We start from the raw sequence: 27,789 nt of genomic DNA, 5'->3' as shown, positions 1-27,789 counted from the left end.
AATGTTAGCTGTAGATTTTCCAAAAAATGCTCTTTATCAGGTTGGGGAAGTTTTCTTCTGCTCTTAATTTACTGAGGGGTTTAAAAACACACACCCAAACCACTCTGTAGTTCCTGTCATCAATACTAGATTTATAGTTTTATTATAGTAACAAATACTTGTTACAGTGAGATCTATACTCATACACAGAATTACTATATTTAAATTGATATAGAACAATATTTACATTTTAAAGTTACACTTTTGAAATTAGATGATGAAGAGCAGCTTAAGTTTTACAACACAGAAAAGAGCACATAAGACAAAAATAGAGGTGGAGCAAAAATATAACTATCTGTTCTTGAGACAGCATGTGGAGACTTTTTGTCAGAAAGCTACATCTTCTCAATCTGATTGTCCAAATCATTAAGATATGGATAATTCAGTGTCATTTTGCCAGAAACTTGTTTGGTGGGATTAACCTGCCAACGTGCTGACATTTTTGAAAGCAAATCCAAGCCATTTTCAACCAAGTTTATGATATGAGATGCTAGACTTCTTGGTTTCCACTTGGGAAATATGCTCTTAACAGTTTTATAAAGATTCCACTTCTGGCCACACTTCATTACTGGGGGTGCCCAAAGCTCTGAAAATCCTAAAGAGTTGATCAATTTCTGAATCCCCATGGAAAAGTGACTTATTAGTTGCTAATTCTGCAAATAGAGTATCTGCACTCCAAATGTCAATAGGACCTGTGAGCTGACCCCAGCAATACCTCTATGCCAGTGTTATTACTTCATGGACAATATATGCTACTAGGTATTCCAGAAATGCTGGCAAGGTCGAAACCAGCCAACTTAGTTGTTCCTTTGTTGTCAATAGGTTTTGAGGTTTTAAGTCTCTGTGAAGAGCTCGTCCAGAGTGACAAAACAATATCCCTTGTATGATTTGGCCCAAATAAGTCTTAATATGTGAAGAATCCATGAACTGACTAGGAGGGATAGAATCCAAGTATTTCTCAAGAACCGAGGAATTCAGAGATGTGATACAAGCTGGAATTCTGTATAAGCACATCTTGAAGACTGACTATATTTAGATGACAAAGTTCTTTCAATAGAGAAATTTCCTGAATTGTGGAACTAAGAAACTCTTCGTCTTTACTTTCTTGTCTGATTTTGTTCATGGCTACCACTTGACCTATAGTTTTACGTCTACCCTTGTACACGGCTCCATAGATATTTTCTCCATTTTTTTCAATTTTGGTGTCATATTTTATAGTTATCCAATAGGTATGGTGAATCCTGGCTTATTATTCTGTGATGGTAGTCTTGGGCAAGTTGGGGTCATAGTGGAGGCAGTTGTGGCAGCTTCCTTGTCTGTGTCTTTCTTTCTTACACTTTTGAGAGCCTGAGAATTTTTATTATGAATCATTTTCTAATAATCCTTCTGAGTCTGTTTAGATAAGCATTTGTTTTTTTTTTATTTTGTTAATATGCTAAATTTCATTGATTGATTTTTAAAAAATATTTTAAAAATTTATTTATTCATTTGAAAGAGAGAGAGTGGAAGCAAGGGGAAGGGTAGGGGGAGAGGGAACGAGCAGGCTCCATACAGAGTGGGAAGCCTGATGCAGGGCCTGATCCATGACCTTGAGATCATGACCTGAACCAAAATCAAGAGTTGTATGCTCAATCAACTGAGCTATCCAAGTGCCCCCAGTGATTGAGATTTGAACCTTGTGTTCCTGAGATAAACCCCACTTGGTCATCATACCTGAATTATTCTTAAAAATATTTGATGAATACTTTTTACTTTTTTATTATTTAAGGCATATCTGCATTTTGTGCATCTTCAAGAGACCAGGAGACTCTACTCCCCATTGGCTGCTGTTGAGTTACAGTAGTCCCTTGGTGCCTGAATGTGGGTGGACAAGTGTGTTTTGTAACCCTCTCAGATCCTCGGGGGAAGTGTCCAGACCAAGACATAAGAGAACCTTGGTGGACTGTTGATAATATCCTGCCCACTTGAGTAAACTTATTTGTTCAAATCAAGTATTTGTTCAACTTTAATTTGGAGCAGCTGAAACTGGGATAGTAAGGGGAGGAATGGAGAGGGAGGACTGCTGGTGGAAACCTCAATGTAGGGAGAACATTTAGATCCTGGCTACCCTACAATGACAAATATTCACAATCCAAAGCATGGCTCCTAGGGTCTTAGTTACAGCTCCAGGATTGTTTTATGGTATTCCTTTTGCTTTTTCTGAGAAGAGTTTTGAAATGATGTTTTTTCCTCCATTGCCTTAAGTTTCTACTGGTTTCTACTAGTACCCTGGTGATGGACAAGCATATATTTCCTTACATGTTGGAGCACCAGACAGCTGCCTGGTGGACCCACTCCTTCATCTGACTCTGGCCTGACTATTTTCTTTTAGTGCTTTGAATTTATTAAGCGTTTGAATCAGTATTTGGTGAAAACTCAGTGTCCCCTTCTTTGGGACTCCAAGGAGATGGGTATGAGATTCTATGAAAATTTATTTTCACTTGAGAGCATTAAGAGCAAGCATTAAAAAAAATCTCTTCTGGTCTGCCTTGGAAGCTAGGGTCAGTATCCATGTGCTCTGAACTGGGGGCCTAAGATATGAGACTGGGAAAAGGAAAATTCCAGTAGATGAAATGATAAGAGAGAACCTGTGTGGCTCCACCAAGTCCCGAACAGCTGCCAACTCCTCAAAGAAATATGTGGAGAAGGGCTAGAATCTCTTGGCTTTCTTCCACATTCAGTCAGCTATGGACTTTTGGGGTCTGTGAAAATAGCTTGTATGCAGCCTAGAGCAATGCAGTCTCTCTTTCTCTGTCCTCTATCCTGTTTTGCATTTTCCCACTCACCTCTCTTCCTCTAATCTAGACTGGGACAATCAGATGACAAAAGAGTTCTACTTTATAACACAAGTGCAGGTAGGTATTTATAGTAGGGAAATGGACTGAAGGAGCTAGCTGCTAAAAATAGAAGATCTGACTTAATCCATTCGGGAAGATTGTGGCCCAATGCATTTAGGGATAAAATAAATCAGTTCAGATCTAATGTTCAGAAAAAGTAGCCCAGATTGGGATAGTTGGCTTCTCATGAGAAACGATATAGATTTTTCCAAATGGGCAGCAATGGTGGGGATGAGTTTTGTAGGCAAAAGACTTGACCATTAGCCTGGACATCAGAAGATCTTCAAATACCAATTCTCTGTCAATTTTATGGTTGATGCTCATTCATTTTCCCCACATGTGCATGTTCTTTGAATGAATATCAAATGCACGGCATTTATTGAGCACTGAGTGCCGTGCACCATGCTACACCCTTCTCATGCTGTTTTGTTTAGGTCTCACAACAACCCTAGCATATGCTCTCCATTCTGCTGATAGACGAAGTGAGGCTTAGTTGGGAGTTTCCAAAGCCATGTTGTTTGTGGATAGAAGGTTGAGATTTGAACTCATTTGGAGATAGAAACTGAATCTTCTAGTATTTATACAGTCCTCTTGACATTTTATTCTGGGCTGTGCACGTATAGGCCCTCAGCTGGTGCTTGTTTATGGTGAAGACTTTCTTGGCTACCTCTCTCTTTTATCTCTTCCTACCTTGAGTTCAACAGCCTACTGTGCTATTCAACTTTACATCTACCTTATGTCATCTATTTTATCAGTCAGGAATGTTAGTTCCAAAAAAACCCTACCTCAACCAACATGATGGTCTTAAAAAAATGACTGTAAATTCTTTGATACTCCTCCTATTGAGAGTTGGGGTCTGTGGCTTCCCTCCTTGAATCTGCTGTTTTGACCGCCTGAGCACTGCCAAAGTGACACTGCCTGACTCCTGCAGGAGGCTAGGTCATAAGAAGCCATGCAGCTTCCACTTTGTTCTCTTGGAATGCTCACTGTCTATGCTGTGAAAAGCCAAAGCCATATGGAGAGGCCCCATGTGTGGATGCACTGGTCATCAGTCCCATCTGAGTCCAGTCCTTGGTTAGCCCAGCCCAGGTAACAGACACATAAATGAAGAAGCCATTGAAAGTGGATTCTCCAGGTCTAGCTCTTCTGGTTCGGTGTTTCTGTCATCCAGATGTTTGTTTCCTCAGTAGAGGCCCCAGACATCATGGAGTGGAGACATACCATTCCACCAGGACCCTGCGTGAAGCCCTGACCCATGGAATCTGAGGAGTGTAAGGAATATTGTTACATTTTAATGATTTGAGCTACTCTTAAATCATACATCAAAATCATATGGTGGTCTATCATTCATAGTTATTATTTTTAAACTTTTTATTTACCTATTAATTTTAATTTTAATTCCAGTGTAGTTAACATACAGTGTTATGTTAGTTTTAGGGATATAATATAGTGATTCAGTAATTCTGTATATTTACTCAGTGTGCTTCATGATGTGTGTACTCAATCCCCTTCACCTGTTTTACCCATCCCCCACCAACCTCCCCTCCGGTAACCATCTGTTTGTTCTCTAGAGTGAAGCATTAAAAATTATTTTTAATCTACCAGCTGACAGCTCAGTTAGGTCTTCCTTGGATTATGTGGAAACTGCAATCCACTGACTTTTTCTGTCACCAAGTTTTGGAGTAGCCTGTTACATATAAAGAGCAGCTAGAATATCCAAATTCATTCAACTAGATGGTGAGTTTTAAAAACAGAGACAATGCTGGTTACTTCTCTGGAAAGCTTCTTGACATCCTATTCAGCACTAAGAACATCACTTCTGTGTAGTATGTTTATGTATTGAAGAAAGGGAAGAAGGAGGAGGTTTTTCATAGCAGAGGTCTTCAGATTTTTTCCCTTGAGTATCCCTTCAAAGAATTTGGAGAGACAATGTATGCCTGTGCATATTTTCATTTGATATCTACAGTTTCCCATTATAACTTGACATAGTTGCAAAAATTGTGATTTGGGGCATATTGTAAATACTGACATTTAAAAATAAACCTTTATTTGCTCTTTCAAGTTCCCAGTGAAGTCTAAATATCACATGATCTGATACTACTCTGTTCCGTTTACAGATACTCAAACAAGCTTTTCTTCAGCAGTCAGACATTTTTACATCATTTCTTTTCTCCTTGACTCATATTTTCATTCCACTCTCCCCACAGAATTTCTTCCTAATGTAATAAATTTTTATGCTTGAAAGTTTTTTTATTGATTTCAGTATCATACTTCTTTGCAACAAAAACATACATATAAATTGAAATAGCATTTTAAAACATTTCATGTGACTAAAAGCCTTTAAGTATTGAAACATTTCTTCTGGATTGAATTCTCATTATAATTATTACTACTATACAGTTGAGAAACAACATAAATATATATTTTTATATACAATTATTAAACACAAAAAGTGAAATGCATTAGAAATGCATCTCTATGAAGTGGATGGGATTTTATAAATTTTTTCATCTACCTGTAGTTGAATATTACTTATTGCTAGAATGAGACAATTATAAATACAATACTATTTTTTGTTTATTAAGACAAATGTTGAAAAGATTCACATGAGTACATGGAAAATGTTGTTCATATAAGTAGACGGAAATATAAGGAACATTGTTGCATTTGAATTGAGTACTTCCAACTAATATATTAAAAATCACATAGTGATCTATCATCAGAAATTATTATTTGATGATCTGTCAGCTGTCAGCTCAAAAGGTCCTCCTCGGATTATGTGGAAAACACCTGACTTGGGAAAAAGCATGTAACTAGACATTTGAGTTGCTCACTTGCAAATGACTTTGTTATCCTCTCATTATAGATATTCACATCAGAATGTCCATTTACTCCCCCTGTTTGGAGCCCTGGAAGTTTATACTCCAGGTTTGGGATGAGTGAGAACTGTGCCTTTCTTTTGGTAAGTGGGAGAAAGTCTTCCCTGAAAGAGAAGGTGGGTGGGGAAGGAGAACTCTCTTGATACCCCAATGCAGGCAGATCAATTTTAGGAGAGTCTGCTGGAAAACAGGGTTTGGAAATTGGTCCTCATAAATCTACGCTCCCAAACCAAGTCCTTTTGTACCCTTAAGAGTATGTGTACCTGCATTTGAAGACCACTGTTCCAAAGGCTGCTAGAACCGTAGCAGTGTTGACACTTTTGGATGGATAGGTTTGCCAGAGTTTCTTCCAGGGTATTGGCTCTCAATGGAGTGCTCTGTGCTAAGGGCTTTATAGGGAACATGACACTGAGTCCTGAGATCAACCTGCTGTTGAGGATGCATGGGTTGAAGGAAATAGCAGCCATCAAATACCAAAGCTGGGATTCAAGCCCCAGCCTATCGGTTTATAGTGTCTGAGCTCTTTAGCTGCTGTGTTAAATGGGGTAGCACAGTGGGCATTGTGAGCACAGCTCTTTACAGGGGCTGCTTCCTGGACTGCTGTTGCTTTTAGTTTTGCCTCCTCCTTGGCAAGTTTCTTCAAAGCAGTGGTTCTTAAAGTGCATGGCTGGACTGCACTGCCGGAATTTCTGATTTGGTAGATCTGGTGAGGCATGCGTTTCTAACAGGGTCCCAGGTCTGGGAAGCACACTTTGAGAAACACATATCTAAAGCATGTCCATCCTCATGGGAGAGATCCCATTTCTAACACATTTGGGGACTGATATTTTTTTCTTTTAAATGTCATTTAGGGCTGAGGTTTTTACTTGCCTAGAAGTGAGTATGTATAGCTGTGTACATTACATGGTTATTCTGATACCGGAAATGACTTTGGAAAAACTTGTACTGTAGGATTTTTGGCTGGAGATTTTTTTTTAAAAGATTTTATTTATTTATTTGACAGAGAGAGATCACAAGTAGGCAGAGAGGCAGGCAGAGAGAGAGCGGGGGAAGCAGGCTCCCTGCCGAGCAGAGAGCCTGATACGGGACTTGATCCCAAGACCCTGAGATCATGACCTGAGCTGAAGGCAGAGGCTTAACCCACTGAGCCACCCAGGCACCCATGACTGGAAATTTTTTTTTAAGTGATATTACCCCAGTTGTGCTATAGAAGGAGATACATAAGTCCTCTGGGTCTTCGCCCAGTTGTTCTCTCTGTCTGGATGGAATGTCCTTCCCCTATTCTTCACCCATTGGTTCAATCTTACAGACTCATCTCCAGATACTGTCTTCTATCCAAAGCTTTCTGGCTGAGTTAAGTACCTTTACTCTGAATTCCTCCAGCCCCACACAGGATTATATAGAAGTGATCTTGTTTAAGTGTTATCTCTTTCACTGGATGATAAATTTCATACTAAGTGCTCAATAAATAATAACTAGCCAACATTTACCATGTGCTAGGCATTTGCTAAACACTTTGTATATAATATTTCATTAAATCCTTGCAACAACCTTATGAGGTAGATGCTGTTATCATCCCTATTTCATAGCTGAGGACACTGAGGCCCAGAAAGCCAACTTAGCCAAGGGCATATTATTCAGGGGCATGTCCCTGTGGTCCAGGACTGACCTGCAGGCCTGCAGCCCCCAAAATATCGATCTGTGAGCTCATGAGCTCGCCTATATCAACAGAATGCCAGGACCTCGGTTTGTGTGGTGACAAATGCCAAGTGGAACGGATGCTCCGTGCTCTGTATTCTCTCCCTTGTGGTCAGCTCCTCAAGGAGCCAGAATGTGTAAGCCTCCATCTGACTAGCCAGCACAAGCTCAGACCAGGGGAGTTGGTAATATGGGCCCAGTCTGTAGTGGCCTCAGGTAGAGACAATCCATTGCAGCAACAAGGATGTTGCTATGAACATCGGGTGTGTCCTTGGGCACTATTGCTTCACGGATAAAAGCAAGTTCAAATTCCAGCTCTGCCACTTGCTAGCTATGTGACCTTGGACCCTCTCATCTGAATAAGATGTTGATAATGATGGAACCTATCTCAGGGGCTTGTTGTGAGGGATAAATGCATGAGCATATGTAAGGAACTTAGAAGTGTGCTAAGTAAATAACAAGAACTGTGGAATCATTTCGTCTCAGTGCCCCGTGTAACCCTGGTATACAGTAGGTGCTCAATGCATATTTTGGAATTAATGATCAGTGTATGGATGATTAATCTGACTAGAACTTTGTTAGAGTCTACCAATGTTTACTTGATAGCAGTGACTTTCAAAAAAATTTGACAGTAAAGATATACATTACAAATTGAAACTACTACACACGTGTATACACAGACACACTTCATGGAAATAATACTTATCATTATTACATCTTATATTCTTATTCTTATATTTTCTATTCTATTTAACTTAATAAAATACTGGAAACCTCCGATACATTTTACCACTTCCTAAGGAGAAAGGGCTGGCAATTTGATAAATCAACTGCCTTAAGAGACTTTCTTCTTAATGGACATATTCCATCTATGGATATGTTACATGAGGCAGATTTTCATATTTTTGCCCTGACTGCAGAAGACAGGCTCATTTTCTCATTTTCAAGTTCTTGGGTGGCTATATTCTGGCCAATAGAGACAGTTTCTTCTGTTCTGTGGCTGGACACATCTCTCTTCTCTCAGCTGGGGCTGGCCTTGAGGATTGTGCTTCTTCCCAGGGCCAGTAGCCTTCCATGAGGCTACAACTTTCTCAGGACTGGAAGGGCTGAAGCTGTGGCCTCAAAGAGACTGTGTCAAAGGGTTCATGTCATTTGAGCAAAGTTTGGATTTGGCTAAGGAAATGCTGTCTTTCCTTTAAGGTCTCTTGGTCTTGGTTTGAACCCTTTCACCTAAGGTTGACCTATGTCTGCTGTGGGGAAGGTCTTGGTCTTCCCCTGCTCCTGGGCCCATCAGATGTAATTCATCACCACTCCTCCTCCTGACATGGGCTATGGGCTCTTGGGTCTTCACCCGTTCTACACTGGAGAAGCATTTTGCTGGCATTTAGCCCATATTTATGAGTTTTTGGTGGCTGCAAGGGGTGAGAAGGAAAATGTGTTTTGCTGTTGGAGAACAGTGATGGGGTGGGCTGGGCTGTGGTGTGGTTGAAGGAGAGGGTAGGTGGAACAGACTGTCCTGAGTTCCACCTGCTGCTCTGGGTTGTGCTTCCCTTTCTGGGGCCACTCTTGGTTTTTCAAGTGAATAGTAAGGGCTGTATCCTTGGGAAACTTTCGTAGCCACCATCTTGGTTCTTTTCAAGGATTGTGTATAAATCCCGCATGTGATACTGGTTCAAGACCCAGGAGAGGAAAAGACAAGGTTATAGGGCCAGGGAAACTTAATATATCAATGATAATGCTAATAATTCCTGCTACTACTTATTGAGGGTCTCTGAGCTTTGCCACCTGTGGATTCTGCCTCCTAACTCTGCCTGGAAACTGTGTCTCTGCTCTGTAGTTGTGCCCATGATTCATCTTTGTTGTTAAGCATTTTAAACTCTATTCCATTGTTTCTTGGAAATGCTAGGGCTAGCCTTCCCAAACCATGGCCATTTAGGGCTCCTATTATTTCTGGCTTGAGAAGGTGCATACCTCCATCTGTCTCCCCACATTCGTTTTGTCCTTCTGTTCTCCATCATTTTTCTAAAATATTAGTGTTAGTCTATTCCCCCAAAGACTTGGTAATGCAGACTCTTTCAGTTTGCTGATTTTGCATATGTTCACATTTTCCAAGTATTCCCTAGACTATTTGTTTTCGACAGTCATTTTTGCAAAGTCTTCATAACTTCCAAATTGTTTAAATGTGTTTCTTGCCCTCCCTCTCTTCCCTTTCTGTACTTCTTTTATTCTAGCAGTGGGTCCTAGATTTTTGGATCTCATGGAGTAGAAGTTAAAAAAAAAAGAAAAGACAGAAAGACAGGGTAACTTACATAGGTAACTTACATAGGGTTGCTGTCTTTTTATTTTTCCAAATAATGACAACCACTGTTTACTTTACCATCACTTCATAAAAGAAGTTGCCCAGTGGAAATTCAGTAGCTATTAATTGCCTTTGTGGAGATATGGTCTCAAAGAAGCTCTGTTTCCTCCCTGATTCCAGTTCACTACGATCTTTTGGGCACCTGCCGTGTGCTCAGCACCGTGGTGGACACAAAAGAGGGATTAGACTTTTGCCTTTATCCTCAGGAATCCCACAGAGGAGACAAGACAAGCAGCTGTGTAGGACTATAACTTTTGTGTCTATCTTCCCCATGAGACTGAACTTCTTAAAGGTAGAGATCATATCCTATGTCTCTGTGTCCCACTGTACCAGCGTGGTGTCTGACACATCATATATGGTCTATCAATGTTTGCTCACTCAAAGTGAATTACAGGACAATGAAAGGTCAAATATGCGTAGATGTTCAATGGTAGTCAGTCATGGACCAATACTAATGGTGCTGTACCATTAGTTGTAGGATAGGACAGGAAGGCAAGGGTTCGCAGCTGACTCAAAGCGACAGGAAGACTTCATGGAAGGGGACAGTGAGATATGACATGGGCCCTCAGGAATGAGCAGAAGTCACATGACCTGGCCGTAAGCAATGAGAAAGCAGCTTGAGGCCCATATGATAATATTTGGGAGAGGTTATATCTTTGTTTTGCGGGCTTATTGCTTATTTGGAGTTTATTTGGTAGCATAGGAGTGGTGATAGACACCAAAGAACCATTTAGGCTAGTGGTTCCAAACTGGAGATGGTGCTCCCCCCATCCCCCAACCTCCTCCCCCGGGGATGTTTGGCAATATTTGGAGACATTTCTGGTGCCACTGGCATAATTCTGGGCGTATGGTACAGACTAGGGCTGTTGTTCAACACCTTACAATGTACAGGACAGTCCTCTTGTCCTATGAAATAATTGGCTGGTCCAGAATGTCAGCAGTGTTGTAGTTTAGGACCCCTGATGTGGGGTGATTGATAAGGAGTAGGAAATACATACGGTGTTGTCAGTAGGTATTTATGACCACAAGCGATGCCGGGGAGTAGGGGCCATGCTGTGACGGGGTAACACCTCTCTCCTCTCCAAGGAACTTCCCTCTGCTGGCTGTCTCCTATTCCACTTCTCTCCCTGACTTGTGTTGCCAGAGGTCCTTCTCCTCTCTTATTGTGCCCTCCCCCTCTTTGGCCTGATAGTTCTAGAGCTTCTACTGGCTCCCTGCAAGTCCAAGACCTCAGAGCTACCCAGGAAACTCTGGAAGGTTGTTTGGGCAAGAATAGAATTTGGAGCTGAATCCAAGATCTCTTGGCCCAAGATAGGTCTCTACCTTCATGTCGTCTAACCTACAGTCCTTGTGTTAAGCTTCATGGTTATGTATTTATTCAGAGGACATTTGATATGAATGTCTTTCCTACTGGACTAAAATCACTGAAGGCCTGGATGGTGTCTTGTGACATTTGTATTCTCAGTTCTTCCCCCAATTTTTGGCACATCATGGTCCTCAATAAATGCTAATTGAATAAATCGATGGGTAATATATATAGTGCACCTTGCACAGTTTCAATGAGTGCTAGTTCTTGCCTCGCTCCTTCCTTTATTCTTTCTCAGTGGATAAAAATGTTTTGGAAGACATAGGAAGGAGTAGAATGGGGCTGTGAAGTGATGGTGTCTTTGACCTTGACATTTTGATTTACTAAAAAGACTGCATGAGGATCCACACTCCATGCATGTGACAGTTAGCCAATGTGCCTCTGAGACTAGCTTAAGCAAGGGCTGCTTTTTTGTTTGTAACTTCATAACACAGAGTAACATTGGTTAAGTCTCATCTGGAGCATTCCACTCAATTTGGGACATCAACTGTTAGGAAGGAGGAGATATCAGTTTCGTTAACACCCCTAATCCTGACTGCTTCTTGAAACGACTATCTAGGGGGGTCAACAAGACATTCACCGCTGATGAGGGTCTTCCTGGAAGGGTACTGGAGATCTGGTTATCCCAAATTATGATAATGGTGAAGGAAATGGTGTTGGGTACAGGGACACATTTTAACATTCCAAAGAGCAGCAGGTGTTATAAAGAAAAATGCTTTGGACTGGCGTGACCAAACCTGGGTTTCAGTGTCTGTGTGATTGTGGTGTGATTGTGGGTGAGTTTCCTGCCCCCCCCCCCCGGTTCTGAGTTTTCTTGTCTCTAAAATGAAGGTTTGGGACTGGAAGATGTTTGCAGGTCTCTTTGGACTTGCATAAACATAACTTGCATAACTTTGGACTTGCATAAAGCATAACTCTGAAACATTGGAGGGTGTGTTGGAGAAGAGAGTCTAGGCTCCATATTTTTTTGGTGGGTTTCAGAAGGCAGAACGGAGACCAGAATTTGAAGTTCTCTAGGTGGGAAAAGAAGAGGCCAGTTTGCTGCTCAATGGGAAAAAACTCATTTCAGAGGGAGGGAGAAGGTAGAAAGTTCTTGTCACCAGAAGTGCCTCTAGAGCCACCTGCTTTGGCTGTTCTGGAGACAACCTTTAAGACACTTCCCTTCACTTGTTTTAAGTAAACATTTTATTTTAGAATAATTTTAGATTTACCGAAAATTTGTGAAGATAATCGAGAATTTCCATATACCTTATATCCAATGTTCCCTAATATTAACATTTTGCATTAGTACGGTACATTTACTATAATTGAGGAACTGACAAGCATCCGCTATTATTAACTGGAATCCACACTTTATTCAGGTTTTCTTAGTTTTTATCTGATATCCTTTTCCTGTTCCAGGATCTCATCCAGAATATCCCCTTACAATTATGTTCCTCTTGGCTATGACTATTTGTCAGACTTCCTTTGTTTTTGATGACCTTGACAGTTTTGAGGAGTACTGGTCAGGCATTTTGTGGACTGTCCCTCGGTCGGGGTTTTTCAAGATTAGACCAGGGTTGCGGGTTTTTGGGAGGAAGACCACGGAGGTGAAGTGCTCTCTTCCTCATCACATCTTATCAATATGACTTATCATTAATGATGCTGACCTTGACCCCCTGGCTGAGCTAGTGTTCGTCAGGTTTCTCTGAATTACAGCTATTATTTTTGTTTCTTTTTGTAGTGTGCTCTTTGGAGGGAAGTCATTAGGTGCAGCCCACACTGACGGAGTGGGGAGTTAGGCTCCCCCTCCTTGGGGAGAGTCCTCAGTTTTCAATAAAAAAATAAGAATTATTTTGACTTTTGCTCACCTCCCAGGTCTCATACAGAGCCCTCAGTGCAATGAGTGAGCCTGTTCTCATTTCTTTGTCAAAGTGAGACAGCTAATCAAGGCGTGGGGATTTACTTAAGCTAACAAATGATCATCCTTCCCTGTAGAAGGGTTACCAGAATGCTGAATTTGCTAATTACTCTTCTCTCTGCTTCTCCCAAGCAGTGATCTTGAGGGATGAGACAAATCTGTCTTAAATGAGGGCTGCAACTGGGGAATCTAGGAGGCTGAGGAAGAGGGAGGGTAGCCACTTACCCAAAATGAAGGGGGGTGGGGCGCAGGCAGAACTGAAGGGGCCTGAGGGATAAGTGAAGAGGGAATTAACAGAGAGTTTGGTCTCTGGGCCTAATTGAAATTCCAAAGTCTGTGCCATCTATCAACATTTCTTCTGGATTACTGCTTGTGCCCCTGCTAATGGGGGTTGAGGAGAAATGTTGATCTTGGGTGCAGTAACTGCATAGAACGTCTGCTTAGATGGAGTCTCTTGGCCTCTGTTCTCAACCAACTGCCATTATCCTCTAGATCAGGGTTTTCACAGCCTTGTTTTCTCTTCTGCTCATATCCAGAGCTGAAGTTTGTGCTCAAGACTGCCTCTAACTGGCTGTGTGATCTCTGATCCCCCACTTCCTCATTGGTAAAGTGATGTGTTAGTTTGAATAAAAAAGGTAAGCATAGGCACTCATGATTTGTTATTCCTTTTCATACTTCGGGAAGAAATTGCTAATTGATCACATCATTCTCTCCTTCTGAAGACAGATGTGGCCTCAGAATCCTTCTCAACATAGTGTTCTATGTATTAAGTAAGTATCAGTTGGTGTGGGCAAGCAAGTCAATGATTTGCCATCCCTGGAGTAGATGCTCTTTTGGGGCCTTGAAGGTTTTAAGGTTCAGATTGGCATGATTCATCCATTATTCAATCAACAAATATTTCTGCATATGTATGTGTGCCAGGCACTGTGCTAGACACTGGGTAGACTTGATGGATAAAAGAAACATGGTCCCTGTCTTTGTGGAACTTATAAATGGTAAGTCCTTTGATAAAAGTCATGTGTTGTATCCCTGTAGTTTGCACAACTGGGGAAGTCAAAATCATTTTCCAGTAGGAGCGGTAGGAAATAGATGTTATTAAGCACTTTGGGCAAGTTTCAAATATATTTTCTCACATAATCCTCACAGCCATCCTCTGTCAGGTAGCAGAAGAAGTTGCCCAAGAGCCAAGAGTGGTAATTGGTAAAGCAGAGATTGGATCTTCGGTCGATGTGATGCCAATGGCAATGGTTTTTATAACATGTCTCACTCATGGTACCCAACCTTTCTGTTCCTCAATAAAGAGCATATCTTCAGTGAGGAAGGAGGGCAAATTAGAGTCCATGCAAGGGAGAAAGAAAGGTTGGATGCATTTAGGTGCTGACCTGTTAGGTGCTGACCTGTTAGGTGCTGACCTCCAGCTGCTGGAGGCTCTGGCCGAGGCTGCTGTGTGGGGCCGATGGTGTCATTCTGCCCAATGGCGCAGGGCTCTGGCTAGAACAACACATAAATGAAGCCAGCCCACAGAATGGGCCTCCTCCTGCCCCCTGGATCATTTATCACAGCATACCAGCCTGATTTTTGCTTACGTGTGTCTTGCACTTTTGGTGTAGCCTCCTGGTTTCTAAGCTGTTTAAAGCCCTGAGATTCCTCCCTATACTTTCGTGCTGCCTTGAGCTGGGTGGTGCCCTGGAAAGATGTGTTTAGGGAAGAAGAGGAAGGAGGCAAATATTGGGCCTAGCTCGGTTGAACTTGCTCTCTGGGGTGTGGCTCTCCTCCAGACCTAGACCTTGATTAGGGCCTGAGCAGCCAGCCCAGCCTTGCTCTGTTCTGATACCTAGTGTCAAGCTTTCCATGAGAACTTTGCAGTTCAGCTGTTGAATGCCCAGAGCTTCGATCACAGAGACTAATGACATTCAGCGTTTGGAGGTCCAAAAAGTTCTCCGTCACTAGTAGGCTCAAGCTGGGTGACATAAAGGACTTTCTGGAAAAGAGAGAGGGAAGAAAATTCCTAAGGCTTCATTCAGATATTTCCAGAAACTACAAAGACTCCCTTTTCTTCTAGAGAAGCCCTCCTTTTCTTCTTTTCCAAAATAACAATTTAGTGGACTATGTGGATCTCTCCTCCCTTTTGAGTGAACTAAGCCTCCCAGTGGGTCTCAATTGTTTTTAGTTGTGTTTCCCTGAGAGTAAAGCTTGAAGCAAGGACTTATGTGCTGGTAGCTTCTTTGGGAGGGGATTGGTGGACACTGGATGTGCCACTCAGAATTTCCATCAGGATTTCAGGGCTGATTCCCCATCTGCTGGGGGTGCCGTGGCAGATAGCTTGGGGCTGCCTCAGTTACAAAGAGCCACCAGTTCAGGGTCACAGTCACTTCTGGAGTGGATTACATCCAATGACTAATGGAAGCCAGGATAGATCTCTAGCCCCTTCATCCCAACACAGGGATCTCCCAGAAGTGTCACCTCAGCTTCCATAGTCCTCCAAGGGTCAGTGGAAGGGTACCTGCTGCTTCTGGCCCTCCCTCTCCACAGGTGTTGTTGATTCCCAGAGCCCACGAGCAAATCCAGCCTTCAAGTGCAGGTGCCACAAGGGTCTGGGAAAGCAGTTGGTAGGATAGAATGGGGAAGCTGGATCGATATTGCTTGGAGGGCTGTGAGGACCGGTTAATGAAAGTGGGTGGAGTAGCTATAAGCTTTAATCTTGGGATTTGGGATGTATGCCAGTGTACAAGGCTGGGTTTTGGTGCAGTGTATTAGCGTTCGAGGAATATGGGGTTTATAGTAGCCATGAAGGCTGGGTGGCTGTTGCTAAGTGTTGATTTGTGACCCCTCCACCCAGAGAGACTGCCACGCTCTATTTGTGTACCCTCTCCTTTTGTTGTGCTCAGAAATTACCTCTGTGTAGTGAGCTGGTGCCATAGGAGGCCTCATCTGTCTTGTTTCTCTTTTGTTGGTCACCACATGGCTGTGTTGTCTGTTACTTCTGAAAACTGATGTTCCTATGGTTTTTCTGGTTTTCCAAGTTTAAGGTAGGAGGGTAAATCTGGGCCCTGTCATTCTATCTTGTGCAAGGGCACAAGTCCTTTATTATTATTTTTTTTAACTTACCACTTGATCGACACAAGGGATTGTAAAGGGAATTTTTGGTGGTTGTGGTGAGTGACGGTAACGCAGTCAGGGTTCTAGAGCTCAGCTGTTAACTTGACCGAGCCTTGCTAGGATTTTTTCGGCCAAAACTGATGATTTTTCTGCCCTGCGGAAGTAGGTCTCTTTCCATAATGCTCCTCCATGGAGACTGGTTTGTATCTCTGTAATTGATGTGAGTGTCCCCTCCGTAGGTTTGAGTGCCCACCACCTGTTTCCAACAGGGGCAGCTGTATGTGCCGACATCTGAGTTTTGTATCAAGGATCAGGGCTGTTTGGTCTGGGTAGTGACTGCCAACGGCGTTCAGTGGCAGCAGGAGCAAGAGGGTGTGTAAGACTAGAAAAGCCACAGAGGTGAGTGTGGGGTGAATAAAAGAAACCAAAATTCAACACCCAGCAGGCAACCAGGTAAACACAGGAAGGAAGCAGGAAGCCAGGCCTGTGACTGTTGCTGTGCCCAGGCCCGGAGCACCAGAGGCATTTTCTTTCTGGGAGAGTGAGTGGGTCCAGGGAAAGATGCAGGGTCAGGGAGATGCCCAGGGGACAGGCCTGAGGAGCTGGGTCTGACAATTCTACTGTGAGGACATTCTTGGTTGCGTTCCGAGTCTGACCTCTCCCAGAGAGCATCAGATTTTGGGTTCAGAAACCTATGAAGCTTACAGACATTGGGGAAGGTATGTGCTATGGTGAGTGCTGGGAAGTGTGTAAGCCTGTTGATTCACAGACCTGTACCCCTGGGGCTAATAACACATTGTATGTTAATTAAAAAAAAAAAAAAAAGAAACCTATGAAGCAGGCTAGCCTTTCTCAGGAAGTCTGGGACAGGGGTGATTTTAGTGTATGGTGCCTTTCTTCCAAAAGTGACTTCATCGGAGCACAGTCCTATGAGGCACTATTCCTCCCGTGTCACTGAAGCTGGGCAAACAATGCTTTCTGTGTTCTCATCTTTTTTTTTTAAGATTTTATTTATTTATTTGACAGACAGAGATCACAGCTAGGCAGAGAGACAGGCAGAGAGAGGGGGGCGGGAAGCAGGCGCCCTGCTGAAAAGAGAGCCCGATGCGGGACTTGATTCCAGGATCCTGAGATCGTGAGCTGAGCTGAAGGCAGAGGCTTAACCCACTGAGCCACCCAGGTGCCCCCTGTGTTCTCATCTTGAAGAGTCATCAGCAAGTTCAATGTTCTTAGAAACCTTACCATGAAAAAAGCAATTTAATTTTACCTAGCTGTTCCTGCCTTTGCCCTGCCACAGGAAACAGGAAGTCCCTCTTCGGTAACCGGCTGGGGGTAGGGGGTGCACATAGTCCACAGCAGGAATTAAAGGAGATTTTGGCTCAGTCTTTCTGCCCTGCACACCGCCCATCCAGCAATGCTGGTTCTCGGGTTTCTGGACTCCATCAGCTGTTCCAGCTAGCTAATGCTTTGCAGGAGCAGCTTAGCTTGTCCTCTGTGCTAGAACACCCTGTCCCATGTCCATCCCCCCCTTCAGTGACTGGCTCATTCTTATCTCTGCTTTCCCCTTACCTGCTCCCACAGGTTCTCCTGGCCACCCTGGCTAAAGTTGGCCTCTGCCAGTGATTTTATTTCCTTCATAGGGCTTCTCCTCTCCCAAAATTATCTCTGTTCATTTACTTGCCCTTCTGTGCAGGTGAAATTTCCAGCAGAGCTGGGATCTGGTCTTCTCCACCATGGCCTGCCCACAGTCTACACCTGCATCAGGTGTTTCATATGTGATAATATTTAACAGCCATCAGGTCTCATGCAGAGCTCCTGTGGGACAGGCACTGCTCTTGGAGCTTTCCCTGTGTTACCTCGCTTTCAAGATTTGGGGAGTAAATTAATGAGGGAAGCCTCCCCGCCCCACACTTAGAAATCTAGCTGATGTCTCATCCTACCCTGACTGGGAAGGTCTTCTGGCCAGAATCAGCTCTCTGTCTCTGCCTATCACACGGCTGACGGCTTAGGACCCACGATGAATGTATGGATCATAACTCATTGATTCCCTTCTTATTAATGGTTCATTTTTTAAAATACCAACTTTATAGCTTGCTTTGTAATGTTTACTGTGGTAGCTTTGCTGGGGAAAAAAAAAAAAACCTTTCTGAACTGTGCTGCAGTGTTGCTGGAAAGCCTCTCACTGGGCTGGTAATACCCAAATATGAGCTTTTCGCTGGAAGGAACTTTCACTTAACCCAGTCAGCAGACATTCCCTGAGCACGAAGCATGTGGCAGACACTGGTCCAAGTGCTGGGGACAGTGTGGGACTAGAAGGTGCCGCTCTAGACGTCCTGTGCTTAGGCTCTAGGGGCGTTTTGAGGTCCTCCGCACATCTCATGGTGTTAACACGGGCCTGGACATTCATTCATTCTCCTGTTCACTCATTCATCAATTTTTGAGTACCAGTGGGTTTGGGGTGCTATGCTTGGTGTATGGACACAAAAGTGAGTATCCAGAGGCACATGTATGGGAGGAGGACAGATAATCAAAAATCTTAAGCCCTATGAAGCAGTATGAAAGGGTTAAATATAGTCTGAGGTAAGTGGTAGAAAGATGAGGAGGTGTTCAGTGAACACTGGGGGGCTGCTTTTCACAGCAGTGGAACAGGTGGAAGGAAGTCATCGCTCTGAGAACCCAGGGAAAGCCAGTGAGCCAGGAGCTCAGGACAGGGGATATTAGTAGGGGCTGGGTAACACTGGACAAAGAGAACAAAGACTTTTTTTCCCCAATGTAACTCAATCTTAGGCTTGCGGCTCAGGGTTCCCCGTCCCAGGGTGAGTGAGACCGGAGACAGAACTGTCCTTTGAAGACCACCTGCAAAGTGCCTCCCCCCTCCGCCCCCCCCCCCCCCCCCGAGTGCTGGCCTGCAGCTGAGGGTTGGTGCAGAGCTGACACAGACGCTACCGCTTCTAGAACAAATACCACCGAGGAACAGACTGCCTCCTCTGAAGCCCTTCCCGCTTGGAGTGGGGCGGCTGTGGGCGCAAGTCAAACATTGATTCAGCTGCTGGCGGGAAGGGGTTCGGGGCGGAGGAGGGCGCGGGGCCGGTGGCAGGAAGGAGGAGGGGCAAAGTGTCGGGGGAACAGAGTTGGGGGAGGCCCACTCAAGGGTTAATTCCTCCTGCCAGTGTCTCTGCCCCTCTCCGCTCACAGGCTGTATTTATAGATGGGATAATTGCCGAGGCTTTGAAAGCAGCGTGCTGGAAGCAAGGCGCTGGTGCGTGGGGGTGGGGAGGCCCGGGTCCCACCTGCTCCTGGTAGCTGCCCCTCCCCCACTCTCCCTTCCTCCCCCTGAGGCCTCCTAACCAGACTCAGCTCTGGATGGGGCCCGACTAGCCCCGTTCTCGCCAGGTAGGAAAGGCCTCACGTTTAGTTCCCCCGACAGTCCTAAGCAGTGGGTAGTATCATTTGCTCCAGCTCCTGGGTCAGGCCTTCCCGACCACCTTAGCTAAGGGGGCCCTACAGATGAACCCTTACCAGCCACTCTCCGGCACCTCGCGCAATGTTTTACTCCTTTCATAGGATGGATCAGCATCAGAAAATGATGGTGTTTATTTTTTTACTTGTTTACTTAGTGTCGGCTTTGTCTGCCCTGTTTTCTGAATACTTGGCCTAGAATAGGCCTTCAGTAAATATTTGTTAAATCAGTGACTTATTTAACAGAAGGGGAAACTGAGGCTCAGAGTGGCGAAGTAATTCGTGGGATCACAATGTGAGCAAATGCTGCCAGTTTTAGTGTCCAGTCCGGAATTTAGCGTCCCGTCTGATGGTCTTCAGAGTTAAATGTTTTACTAGTGGACCAGGAGTCACAACACAGGGTCCAGGCTGCTAGGGGAGGGTGGGGAGTGGCGTGTGTATGTGTGTATACATACGTGTGTGTACAGAGCTCCCTCATTGTCCTGGCCACAGGGGCAAGTCCTGTTCAACTGTGGTTAGTTGTCGCTAGGTCTTTTGATTTTTCAGGACAAGCCAGAAATCTGGGTCTTTATGTGAAATTTCCTGGTTTTTAAATGCAACAAAGCCACATGAAAAAAACACAGCATGCAGCATGGGCGGAGCACAACACAGCTGGGAGCTGGATGAGGCGAGCTGTTTGCAACTTCTACCCGCCATCACCTGCCCTGTATTGAGAAGCAACATTGGTAACAAGGACACTGCACTTCAGGCACGTTAAAACCCTTCCTTACCTAATACTTCTCTTAATACTCAGGATGTCCCAGCAGAGAGGTAGGGGAGATTGCTGCCCCCATTTTACAGATAAGTGGACGGAGACCTGGAGGGATTTCCGTGCAGCCACACAGCAGTGGCAATGAGCTCTCACTCTGGGTCATTTGCCTTCCAGCTCAGGATTGTCTGCCCTGCCCAGGGCCACCTCCGTCCTGTGTTTCATTTCTCCATCTCAGTAGGGGGGAGAAGAGAGGTTGCGGGGTGAATGAGGATGAAGAAAACCTATGCCAGGCTACCCAAAGGGTTGGGAGGCCCCCAACAGGATTAATTGCCAACTCTGTATAGAGGGACCTGAGCTGGCTCTTGTTGAGCGAGGCTGTTATCAAAATGCTGTCCTGCTGAATAATGATACAGCTTTGTAATGCACTTTAATTCTGACTGGGCTCAGACCATCCTCAGTCAGCCCATGGAGAGCAGGGGAACCCTTGGCTAGTCCCCAAGCTCGTGTATTGTGTGGTGCCTCCTCTATTCCAGCCCAGGGCCACCCCACGGGTAGAGAGGCAACATATGACTACTGAGTGAAGGAATGAATTCCTGGTGGCCAGAGGGGGTCAGGGAAGGGGACCTTTGAATAGTAAAGATGATGACGATGTCATAATCATAACTAGCATTTATTGTGCACCTGTATATCCCAGACACAGTCTTAAGCCTTTGCCCTGTCTGTCGAGGTCATCGTAAATCCAGAACAGTAACCTGTACTTTGTAAGTGCTTGGAACACTGTTAGCAATTAATACTTCATTTAGTCCTCACGGCAACCCTGAGAACAGGCATTATTCCTACGCAGGTAAGGAAACCAAGTAACCTGACCAGTAAGTGGTGGGGGCCCAGGACTGGAACCCCTAGCCTTGTGACTCCAGTGCTCTGACCTGCTAGGGAATCGCAGAGGAGGGAGGTTGTTAGAGAGACAGGAGAAGTGAGAAAGAACATCCAAGAGTCAGGAAAGGAAGGGTTCATGTGGGAACCAGGCTGAGAAAGGGCAGCACATCTGCACCTCAGGCAGAAAAGGGCAGTATGAGCCAGGAGCTGGAGAGCAGATCGAACCTCCCACCCTCTAGCCCCCACGTTTCCCATGTGAATGCACATGACGGAAGCTGACAGATTCAGGATTAATCTAAAGGTTGCTGCTCTCTGAGTACCAGGTGGAAATTTGCCTGAAGCGTGGCTGGAGCGTGATTTGTAAGCTGGGCTTGACCTCGGCTGCCAGCCAGGACCTGTACCCTCCATGCTTCTCCGTGGAGGCTGGCAGGATCAGGACCCCTTGCTGAGATAGGTCAAAAGGGTTTAAAAACAGTCAAGAAACAAGAGAATGGATCAATTTTCTCAGTGAACTTAATGCTCTGTGAAGGAAATGTGTAATTATATGAACTTATCTGTGTGGGAGAGACCTGTACCTGCTTCTCTTACCACTTATTACCCTTGGTGGGGACGGGGGGGGGTGGGTGTCTGGAAACTTTGAGTACGTGTGTCCACAGTTCATGGTTTTAAGTAAAGATGATGAGGAGGAGCATGTACTTGATTTTCTTCTTTCTCTTTCTTTTTCCTTTTTTGTCCACTTCCATAGTAAAAACCTTTGGTATCATCTTATACAAATACAAAATGGAGGTAGGAGCCATAGCCCCCATGATCCTGCCAGGCCTGGGAGCCAGAGCTGCTGCTGGGTGCGGTGAGGGCCACATCAAAGCTCACCTCAGGGTGGCCCAGCTAGTCTGGTCATGTCAGGAGATGAGCTGCAGGAGGAGGTGGTCAGAGCACTCTTCTTGATCAAGGCAGGCTAAGTGAATCTGAGAAGGTGTTTAAAATAAGCTCATTCTAATTCTCCTTCCCTGCTTGATAGTTTGTAGAGACTAAGTTTTGGCCAAGATGCTGTAGGAGTAAGACTGTTGGGGACTTCCAAAAAAATGTTTCCTTCCTAGTAAGTGAGAAGTGTGGTGGGAAAATGCTCTTCTCTCTTCTGAATACTGTTTTGGATACTGTTGTGTGATATGACACTTAGTGTGTGGCAGCCATGTTATGACTATGAGTGAAATGTAGTGTAATGAGGATGGTGGAGGATTTATGGAACTAGGTCCCCAAATCATGGCTGAGTTGGGGTACTTATTTTGGGACTATCTACCTCTACCTTCTCCTTCTTGTCCAGTAAGAAATAAATTGTCTCTATAGTTCAAGCCACTGTTAGTCTGATTTCTACTCCTTGTGGCTAAAGTAGGCCTAATTGGGAAGGATAAACTTGGAGGCTATATACCTGGGTTTTAGGAGGTGCAGGCTTCTTGAACTGACTCTTAGAATCAGCGTTATGTGAATTGGACCCATAGGTTGACTTGTACCTTACTATTTTTGTGTGAGGGAAGTTAGTGCGGCTCTTGGATGTCTTTTCCCTGGTGTGCTTTGCTCTATTTGATTTCTTTGTTGCTTTTCCCTTTATATAAGACCAAAAATATTGCCTTGAAAATGAAACTCCCCTTGTCAATTCAATCAAGAAATCCCCTGGCCAAGTGCATTGGAAGAGCCACAAATACTGAGCTGAGTTCCCATGGTCCGTGGTGGCAAGGGAATGGGGAAGAGGACTGCTAAATAGCTAACATTAATTATGTACCTATATATGCCAGGCATAAGAAAAGTTTTTCTGGATTCTCAATTTTATTCCACCAATCTATATATCTAATCTTTTTGCCAGTGCCATACTGTCTTGATTACGGTAGCTTTGAAATTGGGAACTCTAAGTCCTGCAACTTTATTCTTTTTCAAGATTGTTTTGGCTATTCTGGATCTTTGGAATTTCCATAGACACTTTAGGATCAGCTTGTCAATGTCTGAAAAAAAGTAGTTGGGTTTTGATAGAAATTATATTAACTCTGTGGATCCACTGGGCATATATTGTCATCTCAACAGTATTAAGTCTAATGCTCCATGGCCATGGGATGGCTTTCCTTTTTTTTTTTTTTTTTTTTGTTTTTTGGTCTTCATTAATAGCAACAATGTTTTGTAGTTTTCAGAGTATAAATTTCACACTTCTTTTGTTGTTTATTCCTAAGTATTTTATTCTTTTTGAGTCTATTGTAATGGAATTGTTTTCCTTTTTTAAAATTTAATTTTATTTTTTTCAGTGTTTCAAGATTCATTGCTTATGCACCACACCCAGTGCTCCATGCAATAGTACCCACCACCAGGCCCTCCCAACCCCCACCCTACTCCCCTCCAAAACCCTCAGTTTGTCTCTCAGAGTCCACAGTCTCTCGTGGTTCGTCTCCTCCTCTGATTTCCCCCAATTCACGTTTCCTTTCCTTCTCCTAATGTCCTTTGTGTTTTCTTAATTTCATCTTTAGATTGTTCGTTCATTGCAATTGTATTGAAATACAATAGATTTTTGTATGTTGATTTCGTATCTGCAATCTTGCTGAACTCATTTCTTCTGACTAATTTTTTTTTAAAGATTTTATTTATTTATTTGACAGAGATCACAAGTAGGCAGAGAGGCAGGCAGAGAGGGAGGAGGAAGCAGGCTCCCTGCCGAGCAGAGAGCCCAATGTGGGGCTCCATCCCAGGACCCTGGCACCATGACCTGAACCGAAGGCAGAGGCTTTAACCCACTGAGCCACCCAGGCGCCCCTCTTCTGACTAATTCTTAATGGGGTAAGTATTTCTTGTTCTCCTTAATTCTCCTTGTTTCTGAACTCCAAGATTTCTGGACCAACTTTGGCTCCATAAAGCATTTTTTTTTCTTTCCATTTTTGATATAAGTAAATAAGTCATTTTTTTAAAAAAGATTTTATTTATTTATTTGACAGAGAGAAATCACAAGTAAGCAGAGAGGCAGGCAGAGAGAGAGGAGGAAGCAGGCTCCCTGCTGAGCAGAAAGCCCGATGTGGGGCTCGAACCCAGGACCTGGGATCATGACCTGAGCCGAAGGCAGCGGCTTAACCCACTGAGCCACCCAGGCGCCCCTAAATAAGTCATTTTAAACATGATGAAAGTAAACATTCTTCCATTCTTTATGGTTTTACTTTTGCTTTCGGCCTGAGATCTAGAGTGAGATGGGGAATCATTTTTGGAATCTGGGGAAGGAAGGAAAAGGAGATCCATTTACTGAGGGAATTAGAGGGTTTGAGTAGAAAAAGGAGTAGAGGAGAGGGAGTGAGAAAGCAGAAATACCCAGCCCTGTGAATAAGCGTAGGGAAGCAAGCAGAGCCCACGTTGGTGAGAGAAGAGTGAGAGGGGGCGGAGTGAGGTTTGGCTTTAGAAAAAGGCTCATCAGAGTATCCTGTGCTGCACTTGCTTGCCTCCCTAGGGTAGGGGTTGCCAACAACTGTCCGGGAAGGACTCTGGTGTTGGTGTGTCTGGGAGCAAAGGCCATGACTGCCACCCAGTTCTCAAAGTCTATGTCAACGACCATTTATTGCACATTTGCTATGTACCTGGCATGTTCACGGCTCCGTAAAATGACTCTGCAGCATAGATCTTGGTATCTCTTTTACAGGGAAGGGAATTGAGTCTCAGGTGAGTTTAGGAATTTCCTGTTAGTGAGGGACAAAGTCAAAAGTTGAGAGCTGCCTTCCTTCTGCTGTGGTGCGTGGCTTCCTGAACCCTCGTTTAGGGAGGCACGCCCTGCTGTGTCTTCCCAGCTTTCGCTCCAGCAGGGTACCTCCCATGCATCCCCTGAAATGTCTCTCTTAGGGTAGGGTACACGTGCAGGTGTTTGTGTGTGTGTGTGTGCGCGTGCGTGAGCGCGCATGCAAGCACACTCCTAGGTCTGTTTGTGTTGCCATTTTGCAAAGTATCCCAAACTCAAACTTTAGTTCTAATAACCAGGGTTTTATGCCTTATTCAGCACTTTGCTCGGCACAGATAGGAGAGCTGGGGATGGGAAATGTGAAATACACCCTCCCATTTGCCCTCAGAGATCTACAACCAGTTCTTTAAGTCAGTTGGGAGAGAGACTTCTCTTTTATATTTGGACAGACTGGCTTGTTGGATTTGGGTTTGTGAATCTAGAAACCCCTGGCCATCCCACCAAGACCTTGGCTTGGCTAATAATATTGGCCACCTGGAAAAGCAACTGGGGCATAATTGGGTCTCAAATACTTGCTGAACATTGAGTGGATGGATTCTAGTCCTTGCTCTAGCAGCAGCATTACTGGGGGCTGTAATCTGTCAGTGATTTTGAAATTAGGAGGCAGGTCAGGTGTGGGATAGGCAGAGCTCTGTGTTGTAATAGATCCCATTTTCTCATAAGCTCATCTGTCTGCTGAGCAAATAAATATTTATTGCTTTCTGAGGAGGTTCCAGGATCGAACAGCCAATGAGTCTCATAACTCAGGAATTTAGAATTTAGAGTGGTGACACACGTAAATAGTTACAAGTACCCAAATCCCGGGCACTGCTGTCTTTTGTTACCATGTGGCTTTTCTTGACTAAATGACACCTGTCATGTTGCCTGCTCCTTTCTCCTTTTTCCTTTCCCAGGCTTTCTACGTACTCCCCACCTCCAGTCCCCCTCACCTTTCTTGTTTCAGCACTGGGTGTGAGTTTGCCCTTCTTCTTGTGATGGAAGCTTCCCATTCCCCCTTTCTGAAGAGCTCCAGACAAACGTTCTGCATAGACAAACTCGTTTGTCCCCATTTGCAAGTCCCTGTCCTGTCTTTTCCATGCCACAAATTCTGGGGGAGCATCCTGTGGTCAGGATGGGTTCTGCAGAGCACTTTCTGCCATCTGAAGGACAGTTCCAGGGAGAGATGCCATAGGAGGGCATCCTCTCAGGCTTAATTCTTCCTGGGTGAATTTCATGGGACCAAGTTCCCACCCTTGGAGGGAAAACAGTTCTTAGCATTTCCATCACTGTTCCCCTCATTGAACGTGTCTTTGAAGAAGGACATTCAGTGGTCCAGATATAGGGCCAGAGATTGGAGATATGTGCGGCAGTCACCCCCCATCCCCATTTTTGTAGATTTAGTGAATCAGGAAGTGTCTATCAAATGATAGCTAATAACATAGGGAATCAAGGAATCTCACAATTAGAGGGGACCTTATCACTTATTCCAGTACTTTTCAAACTTCTTTGATTATAACTGATGGCAAAAAATACATATTACATATGTCTTTTATATGAGCCAATATGCGGCATACACATTTCCATATGCACATAAATACTAAGCATATAAAGAATAACAAAGTTTTACAAAGCAGTACTTACCCTTACTATGCTTATATTTTCAGTTCTATTACATTTAAAAATGTTGACCCTTCAACTGACTAAACTGATTTTATGACTCAGTATCTCAATGTTAAGTCTAAAACTGCTGCTGGGAAAACACTTTTTTTTTTTTTTTTTAAAGATATATTTATTTACCTGAGAGAGTGCAAGTGGGAGGAGGGGAAGAGAGAGAGAATCCTCAAGTTGGCTCCCTACAGAGTGGGGACCTGGACACGGGGCTCGATCCCTTGACCCTGAGATCATGACCTGAGCTGAAACAGAGTCAGACATTTAGCTGACTAAGCCACCCAGAAGCCCCAACACCGTTCTAATCTAACAGGAACTTGGAGCTGACATTCGCTCCGGTTGTCAGGTGGTTGTGTAGTCTTTGCTTGGATTTCTCTGATAGGTAACTTGGTCCTTACCTAGGAAGTCAGTTCTGTCTTTGGACAGCTGTGTCTGTATGGTTCTCCTTACAATCTTAGATCTGGTCTTCTACATGTGACTAACTCATTGCCCTTCCACGTAAGATCCCTTCAGAATACTGGTTGTGTCCCCTTTCATCCCTTTGTCTTCCGTAATGTCGTAGCTCTGGTCGCTGGTGCTTGTGCTGGTGTGCATCAGGTTGTAAGAGCCAATTTCCAAGTTTTTAGGAATTTTGGGAGCTGATTACTCAAGTCACTATTAAAAATTAACTAGGACTTACAAATCTATTGAAAACAAAGGTAATAGGTATTCAGAACTCCTCACTTCTTGTTTTACTACTTTGATTATGATCTGTGCTCTTGTAGTTGTGTCTATTATCCATCTGTAATGGTGGAAATATTACATGAAGGCATGCAGTTGCCCATCTCTTTCCAGCTCTGGTTCAGTCGTACCATGTGGGTGGCTTGATCTTGGCCATGGCGGGGGTGTGTACACCATGGAAATCAGCAGATACAGCAGGACCTCTCCCCCCTGGAAAGCCAGTGGTTAGGCATGCCCCAGCCTGCCTCTGCCCTGGGGTTCTCCTGTTTGGGTTTAATCTCAGCTCCTGCACTTGCCAGCTGCGTGTGCTTAACATCCGTGCCTCAGTTTGTTGGTACACTGCACGCCAAGGGTTGCTTTGAGGATTAA

At 44.1% G+C, this 27,789-nt stretch overlaps 1 protein-coding gene and 1 pseudogene across 1 annotated transcript in view; one reads left to right on the top strand and one right to left on the bottom strand.

The window, feature by feature from the left end:
* Nucleotides 1-374: 374 nt before the first annotated feature.
* On the bottom strand, nucleotides 375-27,577 carry LOC125104538 (cyclin-dependent kinase 1-like; annotated as a pseudogene).
* Nucleotides 21,156-27,789, top strand: part of NRXN3 (neurexin 3) — a 1,668,422-nt gene continuing 1,661,788 nt past the window's right edge. The window contains exon 1 of the mRNA XM_047738119.1: nucleotides 21,156-21,270. The gene's annotated coding sequence lies outside the window, so the exon portion shown is untranslated. The remainder of the gene's footprint in view (nucleotides 21,271-27,789) is intronic.

Source organism: Lutra lutra, chromosome 7 (assembly GCF_902655055.1).
Source record: "Lutra lutra chromosome 7, mLutLut1.2, whole genome shotgun sequence".
Taxonomy (NCBI): Eukaryota; Metazoa; Chordata; class Mammalia; order Carnivora; family Mustelidae; genus Lutra; species Lutra lutra.
Note: the sequence above shows the minus strand (reverse complement) of the source record. Positions and strands in the feature narration are given on the sequence as shown.